Source organism: Panulirus ornatus, chromosome 33, assembly GCF_036320965.1.
Source record: "Panulirus ornatus isolate Po-2019 chromosome 33, ASM3632096v1, whole genome shotgun sequence".
NCBI lineage: Eukaryota > Metazoa > Arthropoda > Malacostraca > Decapoda > Palinuridae > Panulirus > Panulirus ornatus.
Genome location: NC_092256.1, coordinates 18409119 through 18431888, shown reverse-complemented (window position 1 = coordinate 18431888; position 22770 = coordinate 18409119). Strand labels below are relative to the sequence as shown.

Here is a 22770-nt window from a genome sequence, read left to right as displayed (position 1 = left end):
TGTCGACCACCTGCACACAGGCTGGTGTCGACCACCTGCACACAGGCTTGTGTCGACCACCTGCACACAGGCTGGTGTCGACCACCTGCACACAGGCTGGTGTCGACCACCTGCACACAGGCTTGTGTCGACCACCTGCACATAGGCTTGTGTCGACTACCTGTACACGTCACCAGCTAACTGTACGAGCCATGGATCGTGTGCGTCAGAAGACTGTGGCATGAGTGTACACCTCAGACACCCTGGGAGACTGGTTTTGAAAGAGGTCAGAGGTCACACGTCATTGTGCAGTAACCCCGTTCTTGTGAAGCACTCGAGCGGAACACGTTGTAGGGCCAGACGTGTTCTTAACCACCTATCACTCGATATATGGACCAAAATACAAAAACAAAGGAGGAATTAATGACGGGAAGAGACATCAAAGTTGGTCAATTTAATGATATATATCTATATATCAATTTGTCACAACCCGGCGAGTCTTCGTGGTTGAAGACACTGAGAATAAAGAATTATAGACGGAGTGTATTTACTTAAGCTTACGTCATCCTGGTTTGCGATATTCTGTGCCGTACGAATGACTTCCCCCCCTGTCGAAAATCTCTGCACATGATACCAGAGGAAATACCAACACCCGTGACCCCTTGACCTGACCTAGCGAGCCAAAGCTTGCCGGAGGAAAGGATGACACACACACACACACACACACACACACACACGCGTACTTAAGTTTATATACACGGTGATTAAGGCGGCCCCATCGACCATGTGGATGTATGTGGCTCTGATACAGCCAGACAGTTACATACCTGCAGGATAATATGGCAACAGTAATCTGTGGCTAGAGTGTTCACAGGACTGCTTGAGAGATGAGACAGCTACACCGACATCTGTTTAGCTGGTTCCGCTGGTAAATAGCGACACATCTGGCTCGATTCTACGCTACATGAATGTGTCCAGGACTTGTTGACACTGCAACAGCTTATGTTCGTACATGACACCAACTGAAGATTCAAGACGCCCAGAATCTCAAACCTCTACCATGTTTACGTAAAGTGTGTGAGAGACTTGTTAAGCGTTAAACAAATTGAGTATCGCTATTTTTGTACAGTTTTTACCATCCTATGAGGGTTTTAAATGTAACCTAAGAGAGAGGAAGAGGATATGTTGCACAGGATATACATCTATGGTATTGGAAGGATAGATTTTGGACATGCGTCGAGGATCAAAGTGTGGTCTCTTCGACCTCATACCCCTTAGGGTGTTTGACCTTACGCAAACAAATACTGATTTTCATCACTTGGTGTTCTAACGTCTGCTACTTACCTTATTTCCAACGTTACTTTCCCGTGATTTAAATAGTGGGTGGGTAAGATCTCAAGAGGGTAGGGAGGTGATTCGTTCCTCCTGGATGTAATAATAACTAGGCTATTTCATCACGACCACTATTGGTTGGTTGGTTGGTTATTTGAGCTTTAGGCCTACCAACTGCCTGGGTCATTAAGGCCGTCATATTCCACTTATAACCAACAATTAACAATTCTTGAAGGCTTTCTTTACGTGTCGAAGACAATTCTCGGACCATACACTCTGTATATAACACCTTTAACTGTTCTTTCTATCGATGACTAAACATGTGCTTCGCTAATAGAGCTGTTTCGAATCCCTTTTCGAATGATGCTTCAGGATAAGGAACATTGAATCGTCTGATAATACAACCATGCCACATTCGTTTTTTTCGTTAGTTAGAGTTGAATTCTTCATGCAAACATCGACATATGCAATCGAGTGCCAATTTTAGTTTCATAACTGTGATGCTGAGTGTGGAAATGGAAGCAAGAGAGCTTTACGTAATCGAGACATTGGCTCCAGTTGATCATCGAGAAGAAAAGCAAATACTAAGCAATGAAGACCATATATACAGTGAGAGCGAGTATGGTCTGAAAATTATCCTGAACACCTGAATATATATATATTTTTTTTTTTTTTTTTTTTTTTTTTTTTATACTTTGTCGCTGTCTCCCGCGTTTGCGAGGTAGCGCAAGGAAACAGACGAAAGAAATGGCCCAACCCCCCCCCATACACATGTACATACACACGTCCACACACACAAATATACATACCTACACAGCTTTCCATGGTTTACCCCGGACGCTTCACATGCCTTGATTCAATCCACTGACAGCACGTCAACCCCTGTATACCACATCGCTCCAATTCACTCTATTCCTTGCCCTCCTTTCACCCTCCTGCATGTTCAGGCCCCGATCACACAAAATCTTTTTCACTCCATCTTTCCACCTCCAATTTGGTCTCCCTCTTCTCCTCGTTCCCTCCACCTCCGACACATATATCCTCTTGGTCAATCTTTCCTCACTCATTCTCTCCATGTGCCCAAACCATTTTAAAACACCCTCTTCTGCTCTCTCAACCACGCTCTTTTTATTTCCACACATCTCTCTTACCCTTACGTTACTTACGTTACTTACTTATATATATATATATATATATATATATGCAGCACATACGTCACCACGGTGCACATAGACTAAATCCACTACAGGCAAACACACACACACACACATACACACACACACACACACACACAAACACTGCAACAGTTGGAGAACAAAACCCAGACAAGTGGTAGAGAACAGGTTTTAAACATGAGCTGGCGAGAAGTGACTCTGGCGTTGGGTTTTATATATCAAGGTCACTAATGGGGGGGGGAGGCGAGGCCCCATGACCGTGCTGTGGTGAGGTCTGGTAGGGCGTCTACGTCAGCGCTGGGGTGAGTTCTGGCGTGGAGGAAGGCGGGCCACGGTGGCAAGATTACTGAATCGAATTCTGCGTGTTTGTGTGTGTGTATGTGTGTGTGTGTGTGTGTGTGTGTGTGTGTGTGTGTGTGTGTGTGTGTAATGACCCTGATTGTACTGTACGAGGAGGGCTTTTACACTAGCCCTCATCTCTTGAACCACTTCTTCTGTCATACAGTTCCTTGAACTTGTTACGCTGTCTGCAATTACTATTTCCTTATTCACTTTATTTCGTTCATGCCTTACTACTTCTTTACATCTTGTATTTTTTTAACAAGTCTCTATTTTTTTTGCTCACTTTCCACTCATGTTCTCTGGTTGTCTGTCTGTCTGTGTGTCTAATGCTCAAATCTTTGAGGTCCATCTTTGCATGTTGTTCTGTTACGTTACAGTGTTTAAGATATTTCTTGTACTTACAGGAATTCGGAAAACATGTTGGCCGTGAGACACTATCTGAAACCAAGTTGATACCACTCGAGAAACAACAAAACACACACACACACACACACACACACACACACGCACACAAAAGAGGAGTATGCAAATTACCGTGCATATCATTTTGTGTTTAGATTTATCTGGGGGTCTATGAGGTAGGTTGTTCTACTGCCGTTTTCTTCACGTAACAAACATCAGTGACTTCAGTCCTATTTACGCCTCACTTTCCTAGGGTTAATCCTTTTGGAAGTAACAGTAAACATGGTCATACCTTCTTCATGGGCCATCGACCCCTTTTAAAAGATCCAATATTCGTCCTAACGACCCGAGATGGCTTTATTGCCTTATGAGGCACTTCTTGTGTAATATACGTACACAAAGACACGTGGACAACCCCATGTGTTATGTAAAGAGAGAATCGTGGGCCATCACGTCCTATATAAACAAAGGAAACAAAGACATGCGGGGCATCATGTGTTACGTAAAGATACATTGACTCTTATGTCTTATGAAAACAAAGACACATGGACCCCCATGTTCTCGGCAAACAAAGTCACGTGGACCCCGTATGTGTTTAATAAACAAAGACACGTGGACCCCCATGTGCTCAACAAAGAAAGACAAGTCTTTGTTAACAAAGACACCCGTACTTTTATATTCTGTCAGCAAAGACACATTCTAGCCTGCTGGTGTAATACATAAACACACATGTGTATCATCCTGCTTGCTTTTGGCCTGTAAACTCCGACACATCATTCCTTTGTAAGGGTTTTGAAACACAAACGCATAGTGTTCACATATTGTATGAAGCGCACAGCAGAACTGCATAGGAAGCAGCAACACATGTGCTTTAAAGACACACAATGCAATCTAACATGACCTTTATAATGATACATTTTGAAATACTGCGATATCATATATATATATATATATATGAAAATAAAGACGAGATAAAGTTCAAGAACTGACCAAAATTATACCAGCTTCCTAACCACACTATAATTTGGTTATGTTTTACCAAACCCAAGTGTTATCATAAGCTATAGATATACGACGTATCTTCTACGAAAGTAGATAGATGATCAAATCCTTTTCCCTTGCTGTATACTTCTGTTGAAACCTTATGTTGTTATGGGTTCTAGTGCTGCTTCAAAGGAGGAGGCGTCGAGAGGGAGATGAACTCCACAGGTAGGGAAGTTCATGGACGAATCAGGAACTTCGTGGGCGAACGGGTTGTTCGGTGTTGCCTCTGCCTGTCTTGCTCCTGCTCCTGCTGCTGCTCTGTTCTTCCTCCTCTCATGATGGGCTGCTCCGCCCAGTACCTGGTTCCACCCTTCCCACGTGGGCGGGTTCTCCTGGGTCCACTCCCGCCCACTTGACGCCCACAGATTCGATTCCTCTTCTCCGTCCCTGTCGGGCGGGGGCTCTCTCTCTCTCTCTCTCTCTCTCTCTCTCTCTCTCTCTCTCTCTCTCTCTCTCTCTCTCTCTCTCTCTCTCTCTCCCCTGCAGACAACATCTCTCTCCAGACTCGCACAAGGAGGTAATGCCACACAGACCACCAGGAGCTGGGGAGCAAGGAGCCTCCTAGCCCCGGCCCTGACCTGTGGTTGTACACAAAGAGGCAGGACGACCCGCCTCTTCGCCAGAGATCCTTGACTTCAAAATGTTAATGAACAACACCAGGAAATTTGTGGTTTGCTGTGTTTCCTCTATGTAATTGGAAAGCGGCATACACACAGACACACACACACACACACACACACACACACACATACACAGACACACAGACACACACACACACACACACACACATACACACACACAATTCCCAGCCCTTAAATGTGATCTCGTAGCGCTTATGGGTGGCAGTGTTAATCGTGACGCGTCCCTTCAGCTACTGTCCGACACATCGTCACCTAACGAGAGAGAGAGAGAGAGAGAGAGAGAGAGAGAGAGAGAGAGAGAGAGAGAGAGAGAGAGAGAGAGAGAGCTCTCTACGGGAGAGATACTTGTCTGCAGTGGAGAGAGATATCGCTACAGGGGTGGAGGGGAGGTGGCGAGTTCTCTACAAGGGAAAGTGTTCTCTATAAGAGAGTGTTCTCTACAAGGGAAAGTGTTCTCTACTAGGGAAAGACCTCGAGAGGGGAAAGAGTTCTCTGCAGGGGGGGGGGGAAAGAGATTTTCTTTCAGGAGAGAGAGAGAGAGAGAGTTCTCTACAGAAGAGAGAAAGTTCATGCTTAGCCTTCCTGTGAACTTTGCCTGTTGTCATTCCCATTCCATTCTATTTACAGAGTCTTGATTGCATTCAGACATAGAGAGAGACTTTACATTTTTGGTGCACTCGTGTCATTCCTTTGGGGGAACTGGTTGATAATAAGAACTACACTCGGCTTCACTTCATGTCAGGTTAACTGATCAATTATACATGGATCCAAATTAGACATCTACAGCATCGGATCTTCCATGTAACGTAAAGTCCGACAGATAGACGAGGTGATTCTAAGTTATGCAGAGATACTGTAGCATCTTCCTTGATTTATTTAGTTAGTGAATTGGTTTCATGAGGATTTGATTTTCTTCTGACCTGTTGCGTTTTAAGATGTGTCCCTTTTGTTCTCGGTTATAGTAACTTTGATGTAAAGCTTTTTTCGTAAGGCATAGCATATATATATATATATATATATATATATATATATATATATATATATATATATATATATATATATATAAAGGTTTGGCATCTTTTCTTAAGGCGTAACATTATCTGTGGACGAAGAACGCAATGTAACGAAAGACCTTCATTCGTTTGACTGCAGACCTTGTATATTTTTCGTTGTATCATAGCCATCAAAATTACTAATATGTATATATATGTATGTGTGTATATATATATATATATATATATATATATATATATATATATATATATATATATATATATATATATATATATGAAATCTACATGGAAGTAAGTAGGTTTCTTGTCCTTCAAAATCTCTTTTTAGGGGATAGTCTCGTCTTAAGTCACTGTACGGGATATTTTTTTTTTCATTTTTTTCCCACCATGATCAGGCCAATTATGGTGATAGTGGGAACTTGGTGTTTTTTTCCTCGATAAAACGTGCTTGTTTTATTCACGTAATTGATGCCATTATCATTCAGAGCGCGCGCGCGCGCGCGCGCGAGAGAGAGAGAGAGAGAGAGAGAGAGAGAGAGAGAGAGAGAGAGAGAATCCTTGAGCAGAGATATAGTATCTGCCACACACCCCCCTCACCCAACGCCAGAGATAAGGTTCCTCAGTAGTAGCCTTTCGCAACACATGTAACCCTTTGCCTCGCCGCATAGATTCGGAAGGTGGGCTTGATTTGACACACATAATCTGGAGAAAGGTCGTAGGTCATGGGTCATCTGTTCAGCCTTGATGGCTTCAGTACTCAGAGCTGTGGTCAGTGCTACGCGTTTGCACTCGAGGGAGACTGTAGAGTGCAGGCCCTTTGGGCTTTGACGAGGGTGTACTCCGTGAGAACTCAGTTGCTGGGGTTATGCGGAGGTTGCTGAAGGTATGTGAAGGTCGCTGAAGGTATGTGGAGGTCGCTGAAGGTATGTGGAGGTCGCTGGAGGTATGTGGAGTTCGCTGGAGGTATGTGGAGGTCGCTGGAGGTATGTGGAGGTCGCTGGAGGTATGTAGAGGTCGCTGAAGGTATGTGGAGGTTGTTAAGGGACAAGTAGAGGTTGCACGGGTATGTGGAAGTAGCTACGGGTACATATATGGAGTTTAGTGGAGGCGTGTGGAGGTTAAGAGTTAGGACAACACGAGTGTAAAATCTCTCTCCCCGTAACACACACACACACACACACACACACACACACACCAGAACAATGCCAGTTATTCTTATATAAGCAGAAGAAAGTCATCCGGCATTACTTGCACAATGGGCACACACGCGTCTTGAAATGGCGCCGAGCTGTTTATGGAGATATCAGATATCTGCTGGAATTTGCAACGCTAGACATATCCGCATTTGTATCCTTCTCTGGCCAGCTGTGTTAGTAACACTGATACACTCGCCCCCCGTGCGAGTAGGTTCCTTGCTCATGAGGTCTATGTACTTCCTGCAAGTCTTAGGGGTAAAAAAAAACAAAGGAGTACGCATGCGCTCTTGGTGTTCTCTTAAGCTAGATCCTTTAAGGTACATGTATATCGTTTTATCGATTCTTGCTTAATAGGTACAATGTAAATGTTTCAAAAAAAAGAGAAAAACACAGTTTTATGACCGTATTTATGTTCCAAATGTCGGAGGAGAAGACATTTATGCGATAGCCTGAAAAAAAATATATATATACCCTGGATTACTTATCCAACCGAATAATGCAGAAGGTCCGGCTTCCTTGTGGCCTTCGTGGTCTTCGCCTCGTCGAGAGATCGATAGATTTCTGTGGAACTCTTGTGCGTAACAGAAGGAGTTCTCCAGTAGCACAGGCCAGAGGCCAGAGGGCTGAATGGGATGGGTATTCCCCAAGGCCAAGCTTTCGAGGCTCTCCTTCTTTGACGACACCCTTAGATTCATATATATCAACTGACTTGTATTTCTCTCTTGTGTCTCCCCTGATGATGTGATTATTACACGAAAGTGCACTTGGGAACTTATCTTGTTTCATTTTCCCCGTGGACTCATAGGAATATATATATATATATATATATATATATATATATATATATATATATATATATATATATATATATATATATATTATACACCATTGACCGCGTTATGTTGGCTTAAGTAATCCTATTTTTCAGGATAGCTCAAGAGAAATGAGTCATCTGAATTTGTTGCCATTAAAAGTTTATCATCAGCAAACATCTTATATGTTTTTTTAACTTAGACCTCTGTATCAACCAATCCTGCCTCAGAATTTTGGTCTTGAATTTCAGCCTCCGAAAATTCGAATTGGAACATCACAAGAACGAAAATAAGTAATCGTATATTCCCTGACATACCCACGAATATCTGAGCGACCCTGTTTCGTTGACATGAGAGCTGTTGTGTGTCATTTTTTTATAAAGATGAAATTGATATCTTTTTCTCGTCAGCTAATGTCAGTCCTTAATTGCCTATCCTTGCCATATGGCTGTGCAACTGTAGCACAGAAATTGGTGGTCAATGCTCTAATTACCAGCGATTGGGATGATGATTAATAACCGTGATTAGACAGGATTGGGTGAAGGTGTATGAAGGCGATTGGGGGAGGCCATTTTCCCTTCGATGATACTCCTCCGTGACGCACCAACCCAGACTCTGACGTCAGCCAAGCCCGTGTGTGACGCAGCCAAGTTCGTGTGTGTGTGTGTGTGTGTGTGTGTGTGTGTGTGTGTGTGTGTGTGTGTGTGTGTAGCAGCTAAACTAGTATGCGATGAAGACAAGCCACTTTGTGGGATACAGAGCTAAGCTGTGACGTAGCCATCCAGGATGGGACGCGAGAGCGCTTCAACTTTGATGTAGATGTTCATACTTTTCTACCACCACAGTCAGCCAGGCTGTGACGTCATCAAACATCCTGTGACGTAAGCAGGTAACATGTGACGTAACCAACCAGGCTGTGGGGGGTCAGGAATTCAAGTCTTTAACGTCACGAACCAAAAGATGGCTCCTGCAACTCCACCGTGTAATCAGTGATTAGAATAAATTTAGCCTCCTTTCATGACGGCGGGACACGAAGACCAAACAACAACCCGGTCATGCGAGGGAGGGGGAGGAGGACGGGGGATTGCAACGTCACTACCTACGTCATGGTAGCTTCCCGCCAATTGGCCAAGAACCGCAAGGAGAACAAAAACCTTTCCTACCTTTATCCTGATTACGTAGATTCTAGTGCTGTTTTCTAGCTTTTTCATAGAGATCCTGGATCTATTTGAATAGTTAAAAGATATCTTGAAGGCAAATAGTTTCGGTAAACCTCGCTGTTATGTATATGACTCGGTTTATAGCTTGCATACTCATGAATGCGCCATTGCCCCCAACTCCCCCTCGACCCTATGACGTCACTCCCTATGCCCACGTTAGGGGAAAATCCCCTTGCCAGTCGGCCAGGCGCCTGAACAGGAACAAATCATTTATCTCTGTTTATCCTAATTCCATGTTTTGGGGGCTAGTTATTCACTTCTTGTTGGCAGTATAGGATCCAAATCATTATCTGAAAGATATGTGATAACAGAAGACATCGTGAATTTAGCAGTTATGTCTATAACTTAGCTTAAAGCTGCCTAGTGGTGTATAAGCTATAGCCCCGTGGTCTCTATGACGTCACTAGCCACGCCCACAGCAGGGGAAGACCCCACCCACCCCCCTTGTAGCAATAGCTCACCCGTGGGAGATGATAAAGTTCATCTCGTCTTTATAATTCTAAGTTAAAACAGCTTTATCATGAGGGATATAATCCGTGGAATGTCTGGAGAGTGACCGATTCATCCCTTAAATCATATCAGGTTCGAGTTTAAGGGGGGCCTAAAAGCGTAAAGGCCTCCCCACCTCCTTTAATGGAAGGCCCCTCGCAATGCGCTACCACAAGAGCAGACGAGAGAGAGAGAGAGAGAGAGAGAGAGAGAGAGAGAGAGAGAGTGAGAGAGAGAGAGAGAGAGAGAAAGAGAGAGAGAGAGAGAGAGAGAGAGAGAGAGAGAGAGAGAGAGAGAGAGAGAGAGAGAGAGTATACATAATCACAAGGAAACGAGAATGCTTTACGCACAGTAAAGGCCAAGATCGCCTTGAAATCAAGAGATGAAAAATACAAAAAAAAGCCAAAGTAGACAGAAAAAAGGACGAAAAAAAAAAAAAGGTGTGCTTTATACCACTTACCGTCTTCCTAGGAAGGCGTGCCGACCACTGACTCGAATAAGCTGATGGATCGCTTTTTATACAGAAGATTACACAGTATACAATAGAAAATTTATGGCATTTATTTTTTTTTTTCCAAGAGTGTTGAAGTTGATGAGCTTTTTCTTTCCGGGATTCGAACTAGCTTCCTTGAGTTTTTTGAGCTGACAACAGAGGCCAGAGTACCTCCAGCGGCAGGGATGGCATGTGTTCGGATGTGTGAGTGTGTCCGGGTTGGGTGAGTGTATATGTCCGGATGTGTGAGTGTGTCCGGGTTGGGTGAGTGTATGTGTCCGGATGTGTGAGTGTATGTGTCCGGATGTGTGAGTTTATGTATCAGGATGTGTGAGTTTATGTATCAGAATGGGTGAGCGTATACGTCCGGATGTGTGAGTGTATGAGCTTGGGATGTGTGAGCGTCTGTGTCCAGATGTGTGCGTGTATGTATCAGGATGTGTAAGTGCATGTGTCCGGATGTGTGAGTTTATGTATCAGGATGCGTGAGTTTATGTATCAGGATGGGTGAGCGTATACGTCCGGATGTGTGAGTGTATGAGTCTGGGATGTGTGAGTTTATGTATCAGAATGGGTGAGCGTATACGTCCGGATGTGTGAGTGTATGAGTCTGTGTCCAGATGTGTGCGTGTATGTATCAGGACGTGTAAGTGCATGTGTCCGGATGTGTGAGAGTATGTGTCCGGGATATGTATCTCGTATAAAAATCAGTGTCTGTATCTGGCCTGTGTGTGATCACTATTTGTATGACGGTGGGAGAGTTTTACACTCGTATTGCCCCTTAAACTTGTATATATATGTACTATATATTTTACTCTTATGTGTGTAGATACATATAACTCACACACCAGGTGCACGTACATTGACCAGCAGCCTCGAGGGGAGGATGAAGAGCTGTGAGTGGCAATGGGCCAAATGCCGCGCTCAGGATTCGAACCCATGCTGGCCCACTACACCACGGACGCCCATGATGTGTACCTCCAGGGTAAGCCAAGGATGTGTATCTAGTGTTTGTGTGTCTGTGTGTTTGTATGTCTCTGTGTCTGTATGTTTGTGTGCTTTGGACAATAGGGTTAACTGTAGGTCTAAGGGTAGATGCCTCCCACTGCAGTGCCCAAGCTGATCATCTCTGGTACTGGTGGACTCTTGTGTCGGCTGGTGCAAAGGGCGTCTAGACTCGACCAAGGCCACCAGCTCCCCCCCCTGGGGCGGTACTGGCCAAGCCGCCCCCCCCCCCAACCTCACCTCTGGACGGCGCTGACCACGCCCACCACACCATGATCGGCAGTGACCACGCCCACCACTGATCACTGGGGGTGAAGTTATCACTGGTGGTTGAGTGTTACTCTGATACAGATCACTGATAACTTATGAGAGGGGTCTCTGCTCCACCCAGTACCACCGTCTTGCAGTCCAGAGGGTCTTTGTTCCACCCAGTACCACCGTCTTGCAGTCCAGAGGGTCTCTGTTCCACCCAGTACCACCTTCCTGCAGTCCAGAGGGTCTCTGCTCCACCCAGTACCACCGTCTTGCAGTCCAGAGGGTCTCTGTTCCACCCAGTACCACCTTCCTGCAGTCCAGGGGGTCTCTGTTCCACCCAGTACCACCTTCCTGCAGTCCAGGGGGTCTCTGTTCCACCCAGTACCACCTTCCTGCAGTCCAGAGGGTCTTTGTTCCACCCAGTAGCACTTTCCTGCAGTCCAGAGGATCTCTGCTCCACCCAGTCCCACCTTCCTGCAGTCCAGAGGGTCTCTGTCCCACCCAGTAGCACTTTCCTGCAGTCCAAAGGGTCTCTGCTCCACCCAGTACCACCTTCCTGCAGTCCAGGGGGCCTCTGTCCCACCCAGTAGCACTTTCCTGCAGTCCAAAGGGTCTCTGCTCCACCCAGTATCACCTTCCTGCAGTCCAGAGGGTCTCTGTTCCACCCAGTACTATCTTACTCCGGCCAACAACTCTGTCTCTCTCAGCCTTCATCGTCACTACCACTGGGTATGGACGCACCTTCCAGGTACTCCTCCTATATATCCTTCCCTCCCTCATCCCTACAGCCACCGGTACACCCCTCCAGTATCCCTCCCTCCCTCCTCACTCCACGGCCTCCATCTCCTCCTCACTTCCTCATGACTTGCACGAATCGTAAAGGTCTTATTTATCAAAAAGAAAAAGAAAAAAAAAAGGCAAGAATGTCCACAAGAAAATGACATCAGAACCGAAAGTCATCTCATTGAGCAACTCCGGCCTCTTATGAGAGCCAGTTATTTTGATCGCCTCCAGAGAGAGCGCTAGAGAGAGAGAGACACGATGTCAAAGATTCCCGCAACTCATCCTTCCAGATCGATATCATTAAGATTACCGCCGACCTGTTATCCTGCAGCCTTGCTGGACATGCAGACGATAACCGAAAGGCCATCATCATCATCATCATCATCTTTTTTTTTTATTGATTGTTAGAGAAACGATCAAACCGGAGATCTAGTCTTTGAGGACTCAAAGGCAACGAAAGATCTGGACGGATGAAAGAGTTAATTGTTTCTGATGTGCATAGAGGGGTAGTCAGGTGTGCATAGAGGGGGTAGTCAGGTGTGCGTAGAGGGGGTAGTCAGGTGTGCATAGAGGGGGTAGTCAGGTGTGTATAGAGGGGGTAGTCAGGTGTGTATAGAGGGGTTAGTCAGGTGTGCATAGAGGGGGTAGTCAGGTGTGCATAGAGGGGGTAGTCAGGTGTGCATAGAGGGGGTAGTCAGGTGTGCGTAGAGGGGGTAGTCAGGTGTGCATAGAGGGGGTAGTCAGGTGTGCATAGAGGGGGTAGTCAGGTGTGCGTAGAGGGGGTAGTCAGGTGTGTATAGAGGGGGTAGTCAGGTGTGCGTAGAGGGGGTAGTCAGGTGTGTATAGAGGGGGTAGTCAGGTGTGCATAGAGGGGGTAGTCAGGTGTGTGCAGAGGGGGTAGTCAGGTGTGCATAGAGGGGGTAGTCAGGTGTGCGTAGAGGGGGTAGTCAGGTGTGTATAGAGGGGGTAGTCAGGTGTGCATAGAGGGGCAGTCAGGTGTGCATAGAGGGGGTAGTCAGGTGTGTGCAGAGGGGTAGGCTGGTGTGTGCAGAGAGGTAGTCTGGTGTGTGCTAGGGTGAGTGGTGCAGGTGTCTGCGTGTACAAGAGGTGTGCTTCTTTGACGCAGTTGTGCATGTGTGTTACATATGTCCACGTGTTGGACGCCATCACAACAGCTGGTGAAGTGGCCCTTACAACTAAGGGACCAACACAACTGTTCTTCCTCCTGTAGGAGGCGTCGAAGAGGTCTCCTCCAGAAGGTTGCGTCTCATGTTCTTTCTTCTGATGGGGTTAACAGCCTAACATGAGAAAACTATGTACAAATCACTTTGCTAATACCGACCAATTGTCTTGTGCAATAATGATACAGTAGACTAATATATATATATATATATATATATATATATATATATATATATATATATATATATATATATATATATATATATATATATATATAACCAGAATAATTTGGCTTTATTAGACACACCCTTTATATCATGAAGTGTGTTCCAGCATACACATCACATATCATGGTCTTCGTATATTCGAACATTATGGTATTCGTATATTCCAACATTATGGTCTTCGTATATTCCAACATTATAGTCTTCGTATATTCCAACATTATGGTCTTCGTATACTTCCCACTGGCTATCCCAAATGAGACGATAGAAACATCGTATCATACGGAATCATTGGTCAGGGACTCTAGGTCTTAAAATCTATTGCTCTCAAGTTCCACCCCTACAGTCTGAGGGCAGGACGCGGAGGCAATAAAGTGTGTGGTTAATGTCCCTCTGGGGGAAATACCGGGGTTGCCCCTGGATTGAGAGCTTCTATGTTCCCCATTTTCTTTCGTCCTCGTCCTAAACTCTTTTCCAGTCTCACCTTGCTTCCTCTTTCCTTCTCTCCATCCTTCTTTTTTCTCCCTCTCACTCTCCTTCCCTCTGCGTCTCCCTCCTTCCATTCTAGCCTACCTCTCTCCCTCATTTTTTTGCGCCATCTGATGGTGTTGAACCCAGTCTCCCGGCCAACCAGCTGTAATGGCAACGTTGCTTTCCTCTACACCCGAGTATGTGCGTACACATGTTATGTACGTATGTACGTATGTGTATGATTAGCTATACCCACGTTTTACGTACACACATTCATCCCTCCATAAATGTAAAGTTGTGTGTGTGTGTGTGTGTGTGTGTGTATATATATATATATATATATATATATATATATATATATATATATATATATATATATATATATATATATATATAGTATAACACGATCCGACACTTTTAACCTGATGAACTCATGTCTCGGGCGTCAACAGCAATTGACCTCTGACCTTTGCCTGTGCGTGTGAGTTTCGTCACCACGTGACATGCTGCCTTCATGATCTCTCTCTCTCTCTCTCTCTCTCTCTCTCTCTCTCTCTCTCTCTCTCTCTCTCTCTCTCTCTCTCTCTCTCTCTCCGGCTCCTTGCTCGACAGATATCGATCCTCTCAAGTGAAGAATATTTAGACGCGGTGACGTAACCAAGCACACAGATGACACACGTAATGTAATTCTCACGTCCATATCTCGAGTATTTCCAAAGAAACCCGTTGTCCTTATTCACTTCCTCCTCTGGCTCCTAGGAGTTCCTTTTAATCTTCATGAGGCTCCTGCAGCGCTCAGGGAGCTGGCCACGTCCACCGATCGGCGCACGTTGTGTGTGGGCGCGTATGAGTACATTGTGTTCAGGGCAATTGTGTAGCAAGTACAAGGTGTCTACTTTGATCAACAGATCGCTTTGAGCTGTAGGAAAATGTCTGTTTATATGTCACCAGCTGAATGGTTTTGAATGGCCTGTATGAAAGAGAATGCACGGATGGTCCCAGGCTCCAATTCTATTTGTTTACTAAATGGTTATAACTCGCAAGTAGAAAAAAGACAGTATATATATATATATATATATATATATATATATATATTAGAATTATTTATTTTCCATTCACTGCTGCACCTGCAAGGGAGAACAACCAAGACACTACCAAATGTGACCAAATGTCACGTCTTACACAAAGACCAGAATTTTCTCATCATTGAACGCGTAATCTCTGTCATAATAGAGATCGGTGAATCACCCACATCAGGAAACTCTTTTTCCCTATCCGCTGAAGGTCAAACGAATAGTAAATCGTTTCTGTTTGATTCGCTGGTCGTAAATAACTTGGAACTTAGGAAACGTAACTCGAAAGTTGATTACAAGCTGGCAATTTACCGGGAGAGCGAGAGCAGTTGCCAATCTAAACTCGTCTTCCTCGTGGCATTTAAGATAATCTCACCTCTCTCTCTCTCTCTCTCTCTCTCTCTCTCTCTCTCTCTCTCTCTCTCTCTCTCTCTCTCTCTGTTCATTACGAGTGACTGAAACAAAACCGCTTTGTCACTGCAAGTACAAACATCACCTCTACATTGATTCATAAGAAGAAAATATCATTCAGTTTCCGACGTGTTATGAAATACGGAACCTTACTCACGCTTACTGACTCGAATAGACGGATAGAATACATATGACAGAAGACGGAAAATACGTCGTCAATGAAGCAGTCGAAACTGATGTATTGGACGCACGACCGAAATCGCGTTAGTGGCCTCTAGTCAACACTAGTAGTCGTGTGTGGCTGGGAAGCCCTGGCCCAACATGGCATGTGTGTGGTGCAACCCGACCACCCTCACAGACAGAGCGACCTACGTCTATAATCTGCCGCTGCCTGGCCAAGCCTAGCTTAACCCATGTACTTCGTGTGTGTCAGAGTCACCAACATGAAATCCTTTATCATCCTATCTAACAAACTATTTCCATAAGTACGTACTCTCTTTTTGTGTGTGTGATTAGGGCGATTAGTTACCTCGATAATTTCATATAACTCCACAACATCATTCTCTGCTAGGTTTTCGTTAAGTTGGGTTAGATTAGGTTTGTACTCAAAGCTCACCTTATTCCCCCAACCAAAAAAAAAAAAACAATTGTTTTTCCACTCCTTGTTCCTCTTTCATGGATGATTACGACAGAAGTGCACTAATACTATTTGTAGGTAATAGGCGTATGAAGCCACACATTATACTGTGGAAGGAAATAGCAATCTGATTCATGGGACTCAAATCACTGAGCTCAAACATGAAAGAGAAATCTGTAACAGCTCGAAAGAAATGTGTTTAAAGAACTGGAGATATTACATAAGCTAAGAAAAGGTTATATCTCTTAAGGTACAATCAAACTACAATGGCTATTCGCTCGTTTTCATGGATCTTTTCTAATTTGCACATCAAATAGATTGTTTATAACAGATATTATATCCAGGGCCATCGACCTTACTCGCCGATACGTATTTTATTTGCCACGAAAAATAAACCTTTACCGGAGATTTGTAATGGCAGTGTTATATTGTTTTTCCTCATCTTAGAGTTTGGTTTATTGTTCTTGAAATATATGTGTGTGTGGAAGTTGATGGGAACATTGGATTTACGTCATACATCAGCCCTGTGTTATAATGACCTATACCCTGATGAATTTCAAGTGGGTTTGTGCAGAAATCAAAGAAATCATTTATGAACTCCTCCATTCCTTCCTCTCTGCAATTCTGACAACGGTTTCTTTTGAGACGCACATCTTAGCACTGGCTACAAGACTAATGATCCTCTATCTGCAGTGGTCCTCCTTCTTTTTATTAGTCTGCTAGAAAAAAAAAAAGAAAGTCGAGGAGAATCTGGAGACGAAGGATGACACAATCAAACCCGTCTTCCCGACACCCTAGTAACAGCGGGTGTACAGTGCCAGAAGCTGCCACACTGGCGCTCGTACCCTGCGAGAGAGCGGACGGCAAAATGGCTTGCAGGACATTATGTTCTTAGTATATGTATACTCTGGGCTCTTCTGACAGGAAGTTATATATATATATATATATATATATATATATATATATATATATAGAGAGAGAGAGAGAGAGAGAGAGAGAGAGAGAGAGAGAGAGAGAGAGAACCAAACTTCAGTGTGTAGCACAGACCAGCATGTGTCCCTCATCCCCAGATGCGTGCGTTTGGCTGCTGCTTCCCACAGTTTCTGTGTGGGGACCGACCACTCGAGGATTGGTTGTTATATATCTCCTTCCTCCCTCGACCAACTACGTTATGAGATTATCTTCCTTTATTTGTCTTTCCCTCTTCGTATAACTTTCCTCTCTGTAAGTCAGGTCTGTGAACCCCAGCGGGAACCCTGATTGCTTTATCACTTTTTCTAAAACTATTTTGTTTCACTCAAGGCGGCTTTGACCAGGGCAAGTCTGGCCCGTGTCATGAAGGCCACTATTAAGAAAGTTATTACCAGGTCAAGTACTTTCTACACGGCTGGTTACAATGGCTATCATCTCCTTAACTGGAACTAAACTTCTATTTCCAACACACAGACTGATAGATCTAACGATTAAATCCCAAACCTTTATGACAAACGTCATTGAATGATTGGATTTACATCATACAGAGCCTTCGTGTATGTTAGTCTCAGTTTCATGATCCAGGATGGTCGTCAGAAATGTGAAGACGAGTCTAATTGTCCCTCTACTGACCGTGAGGGCAAACCCCCTCGTAACACCTCTGCTTCAACCAGCAGGAGGAAGTTCAAGGCTTTTAGCTTCATCTTCATTCTAAATGGATGGTTGCTCTCAACACCGGCTGTATGAACTGGTATCTATTCGAATGATTACACTTAACTATGGCTGTATACAGGTAGCTGTCTGACTTAATGGGATGAAGTCCGATTAAGGGTCGTTTGTCTGTTTGGGATGTACCTAAATCTGGATAAATGTGAGGTAGTTAGGGTTAGAGTAAATGAGGGGGTGATTGCCTCCAGCACAGAAGGGGTAGTTTAGGACTGGATGAACACGATAGTTGTACCTGACTATTGGAACAGTTAAGATTTACCAAACCGATGGTGATTAGGGGGTCGCGTCGGGGGTGAAGTGAGGTTAAGTTCTTTGTTGAATGTTGCCCAGTACAGAGGCGTTGACTTCATCTGGACAGTAGGATATTTGCTACACTCAAAATTTCCTCATTTGCTTGCGCTTTCATTCAATTCTCAGAATACATTCTGTCTTTACTCTGTATCCTCTATGTCAACGGCATGGGTGTGTGTGTATGTGTGTGTGTGTGTGTGTGTGTATGTGTGTGTGTGTGTGTGTGTGTGTGTGTGTGTGACGCCCATCCCACCAACGCGACAGAAAAAGTCGCCATTTGACCTCGCCTCACGCCACAGTTGACCTCCCTCACCTCCCGTAACCCCCCCCCCCCCTTGTGTCCTGATCTTTCCCTCCTCCTACTCATCTCCTTTTTGGACATCACATAATCTTTACTCCGTTTTCTTTTTGTCTTTGTTTTTTCAGAAAGTTGCATTTAAAGTTCCCTTCAGTCACATTAAGGTAAGGTTTGAAAACACAAAAGGTCGCTAGGGGGGGTTAAAGGATTGGATTACTCTGTCAAAAACTTAGACTTTGTTCTTTCAATACAAACGGATCTAATGCTCAGAGTTTTTAGAAATAATCGGATATACATGGGTCAGATTGTATCTGGGACCTTGAGTGATATAAACTGATTAATCCCACAGTGAAGTGAGTGATATAAACTGATTAATCCCACAGTGAAGTGAGTGATATAAACTGATTAATCCCACAGTGAAGTGAGTGATATAAACTGATTAATCCCACAGTGAAGTGAGTGATATAAACTGATTAATCCCACAGTGAAGTGAGTGATATAAACTGATTAATCCCACAGTGAAGTGAGTGATATAAACTGATTAATCCCACAGTGAAGTGAGTGATATAAACTGATTAATCCCACAGTGAAGTGAGTGATATAAACTGATTAATCCCACAGTGAAGTGAGTGATATAAACTGATTAATCCCACAGTGAAGTGAGTGATATAAACTGATTAATCCCACAGTGAAGTGAGTGATATAAACTGATTAATCCCATAGTGAAGATCATAAGGTACTGACTGAGTACTTACCGGAAAGCTGTGAGGTGGGCTGTGTCACGGACTGTCCAACTTGCAGTCACTGTCCACTGGGAAGGAGTGAGGCAGGCACTTTCGTGCAGTCACTATCCGCTGCTGCTTTAAAATCTCGTGATTTTTCGCCAAAATATTCACTCATAACTGTTTACAATCAGTCATGAACCTTCCCACCTGCAATATTGTTGATCTTAAAACTTATTAGAATGTCTTACTAATGCAGTAAAACCTGCTAGGTTTAATATACATCAATGTATATCCTTGCAGATACTATATGTAGGCTTCTGCATTCTTGATTATCACCATCTGGCCATCATAACAAAACGTCGAATCATTTAGTCACCAATAATCACAAAAATCAATTCATCAACCACAGGTTAATCTCTGATTCCCGAGACATCCACAATCATTAAGTTCCACGCACCAATTCGGAAGCTGGAATTATAATTTCATTCCGTCGAAGTGAGATTCAGAACACTCTGTTTAACGAGGAGGAGGAGGAGGAGGATGCGGAGACGCTCTCTGCTACGTCCTTACCCCTTGGCGTGCGAGACCCGACTGAGGACTTCTTTGACGTGAGTGTGAATCGAGCGAGAGAGGAGAGGAGTTAGCGTTGCGTCAGGTGCCTGCCTCCCTCCTTCCCCACCACCGCCACCTTGACATACCTCATAATGATCATTTACCGTCTACAGAGCCTCTCTCTCTCTCTCTCTCTCTCTCTCTCTCTCTCTCTCTCTCTCTCTCTCTCTCTCTCTCTCTCTCTCTCGTCACCTCACCAGCCTTATCATCCTTTATCTCCTCATGACTAAATGTAGGTGTCCATTTTTTATTGGTTTTTGAATATTGGGATATTCGTTGTGTCCTGTGGGCGATGGCATATCTCTTTATATCATAAGACCATTAGGTTTCGGATCTTCTGTCAGCTGTGTCTCATTCACTCTCATCATTACGATGGCAGATAGATATTCATGAGATATTTGGAAACATCTATATTACCCCCTTTTTTGGGGGGGAGACGACTTTTGTATAGGAAGTATACTTTAGCAAGTTTTGTGTAGATAACTAGTACTCTGCAAGCTTTTCAAACGAACACACGGTCAAAATCACTTAATTTCTCCTCAAATTTAGAACAAATCGGATGTTCACACCACTCTAATCATTGTTATCGTTCTAAAGTTCACCATTAACCCCATGGCAAGGGCATGACAGTATTAGTAATTACATAACTATATAGAGCTTCGTTATCTTCCTCATAACGAATATTTCCTTATATATATATATATATATATATATATATATATATATATATATATATATATATATATATATATATATATATATATATATATATCATACTATTCGCCATTTCCCGCGTCAGCAAGGTAGCGTTAAGAGCAGAGGACTGAGCCCTTGAGGGAATATCCTCACTTGGCCCCCTCCTCTGGTTGCTTGGTGATTCAGGATTTAGGCCTATGAATTGCCAAGGTCGTTAGGATCGTCAAGATCCAGTGTTTATACACATATCTTGACGATAAAACTGAATTCATTTGTTATATAGTATGGCTCTATGTCATATCAACATGTTGTTAACATTAACAAAAAAATCATTTCCCAAATTTCACGCCAAATTCCCTCTGATGGTGCAATGGCCACTTCCTCAGAGTTCATCGAGTGTTCAACGAGCAACTGGTGAGTTTTGAATGTAACAACTGGAACAAAATGAAGAGACAATGATGAATGAGGTTCGTTGGTTTTTTGGGTTTTAAAAGCCTAGCCACAATCTGCCAGGGTCATTAAGGTCGCACATGTCAAAGTATATCCACCAACTCGAAAATTGTAAACACTTTCTCCAGGAGTTAAAAATAACTATCATTGCACATAATGGGTGTGTGTGTGTGTGTGTGTGTGTGTGTGTTTGTGTGTGCTAACTATCATTGTACATAATGGGTGTGTGTGTGTGTGTGTGTGTGTGTGTGTGTGTGTGTGTGTGTGTGTGTGTGTGTTCAAAGATTCGCCAAGACCAAGCTTGGCACGAGGGGTTGTCAATGACAGCCCTTTCTTGGGTGTACTATTACTGTCACGGGTCAACCATGTGTTTGCTTAGGGTGTCATTTGCAGGCACAAGCAGAATTATGTCCAACTCTAGTGTAATGGGATCTTAGATGGATGTGTGTGTGTTTTTAAAAGTATGATGAATTTCTTTATCCTAAATAAATCTAATTCATGATGTAGCTCCAGATTTTACAAATTAACCAACAGCTTACTCTTCTGTATTCTGTACTAGAAATCCCAACTGGGATAGGATACAGTGTGCCGTTGTTAACTGCTTGACATTTGCTGTAAATCACCTTTTCCGAAGCTAATCATAATATAAGACAATAAGATAACCAGCGACTATTCTGTTTCAGATATGCAATTCAAGATCTGAAGTCCATTCCTCCTCGATAGTGGTCGAGAACGTTTACAGTAGTTAGCCCACCATTGAGAAAATGAAGATTAATGGTTTAGAGAAAACGTTCCTCTTTTATAGGTAGCTTTTGTAAAATATGGATAATACATTTCTTTTAGTGTAACCGTGCTTAAGCAATGAAAAGACAATATAATGCTCTGAAATTTAAAGTCTCTCAATTTAGCGTCACTCATAAGAAGAGTCATAAGAGCAAGTTAAAGAGTATCATGGACGTCAAATATTTTTTTTTTTTTTTTTTTTTTTTTTTTTTTTTTTATACTTTGTCGCTGTCTCCCGCGTCTGCGAGGTAGCGCAAGGAAACAGACGAAAGAAATGGCCCAACCCCCCCCCCATACACATGTACATACACATGTCCACACACGTGTATACATACCTACACAGCTTTCCATGGTCCACCCCAGACGCCTCACATGCCTTGATTCACTCCACTGACAGCACGTCAACCCCTGTATACCACATCGCTCCAATTCACTCTATTCCTTGCCCTCCTTACACCCTCCTGCATGTTCAGGCCCCGATCACACAAAATCTTTTTCACTCCATCTTTCCACCTCCAATTTGGTCTCCCTCTTCTCCTCGTTCCCTCCACCTCCGACACATATATCCTCTTGGTCAATCTTTCCTCACTCATTCTCTCCATGTGCCCAAACCATTTCAAAACACCCTCTTCTGCTCTCTCAACCACGCTCTTTTTATTTCCACACATCTCTCTTACCCTTACGTTACTTACTCGATCAAACCACCTCACACCACACATTGTCCTCAAACATCTCATTTCCAGCACATCCATCCTCCTGCGCACAACTCTATCCATAGCCCACGCCTCGCAACCATACAACATTGTTGGAACCACTATTCCTTCAAACATACCCATTTTTGCTTTCCGAGATAATGTTCTCGACTTCCACACATTTTTCAAGGCTCCCAAAATTTTCGCCCCCTCCCCCACCCTATGATCCACTTCCGCTTCCATGGTTCCATCCGCTGACAGATCCACTCCCAGATATCTAAAACACTTCACTTCCTCCAGTTTTTCTCCATTCAAACTTACCTCCCAATTGACTTGACCCTCA

General features: G+C 43.7%; 1 protein-coding gene across 1 annotated transcript in view; it reads right to left on the bottom strand.

Annotated features, from left to right (window-relative positions):
- LOC139759541 (uncharacterized) overlaps positions 1–19781 on the bottom strand; it is a 58535-nt gene extending 38754 nt beyond the window's left edge. The window contains exon 1 of the mRNA XM_071681775.1: positions 19225–19781. The gene's annotated coding sequence lies outside the window, so the exon portion shown is untranslated. The remainder of the gene's footprint in view (positions 1–19224) is intronic.
- Between the last annotated feature and the right edge of the window lie 2989 nt (positions 19782–22770).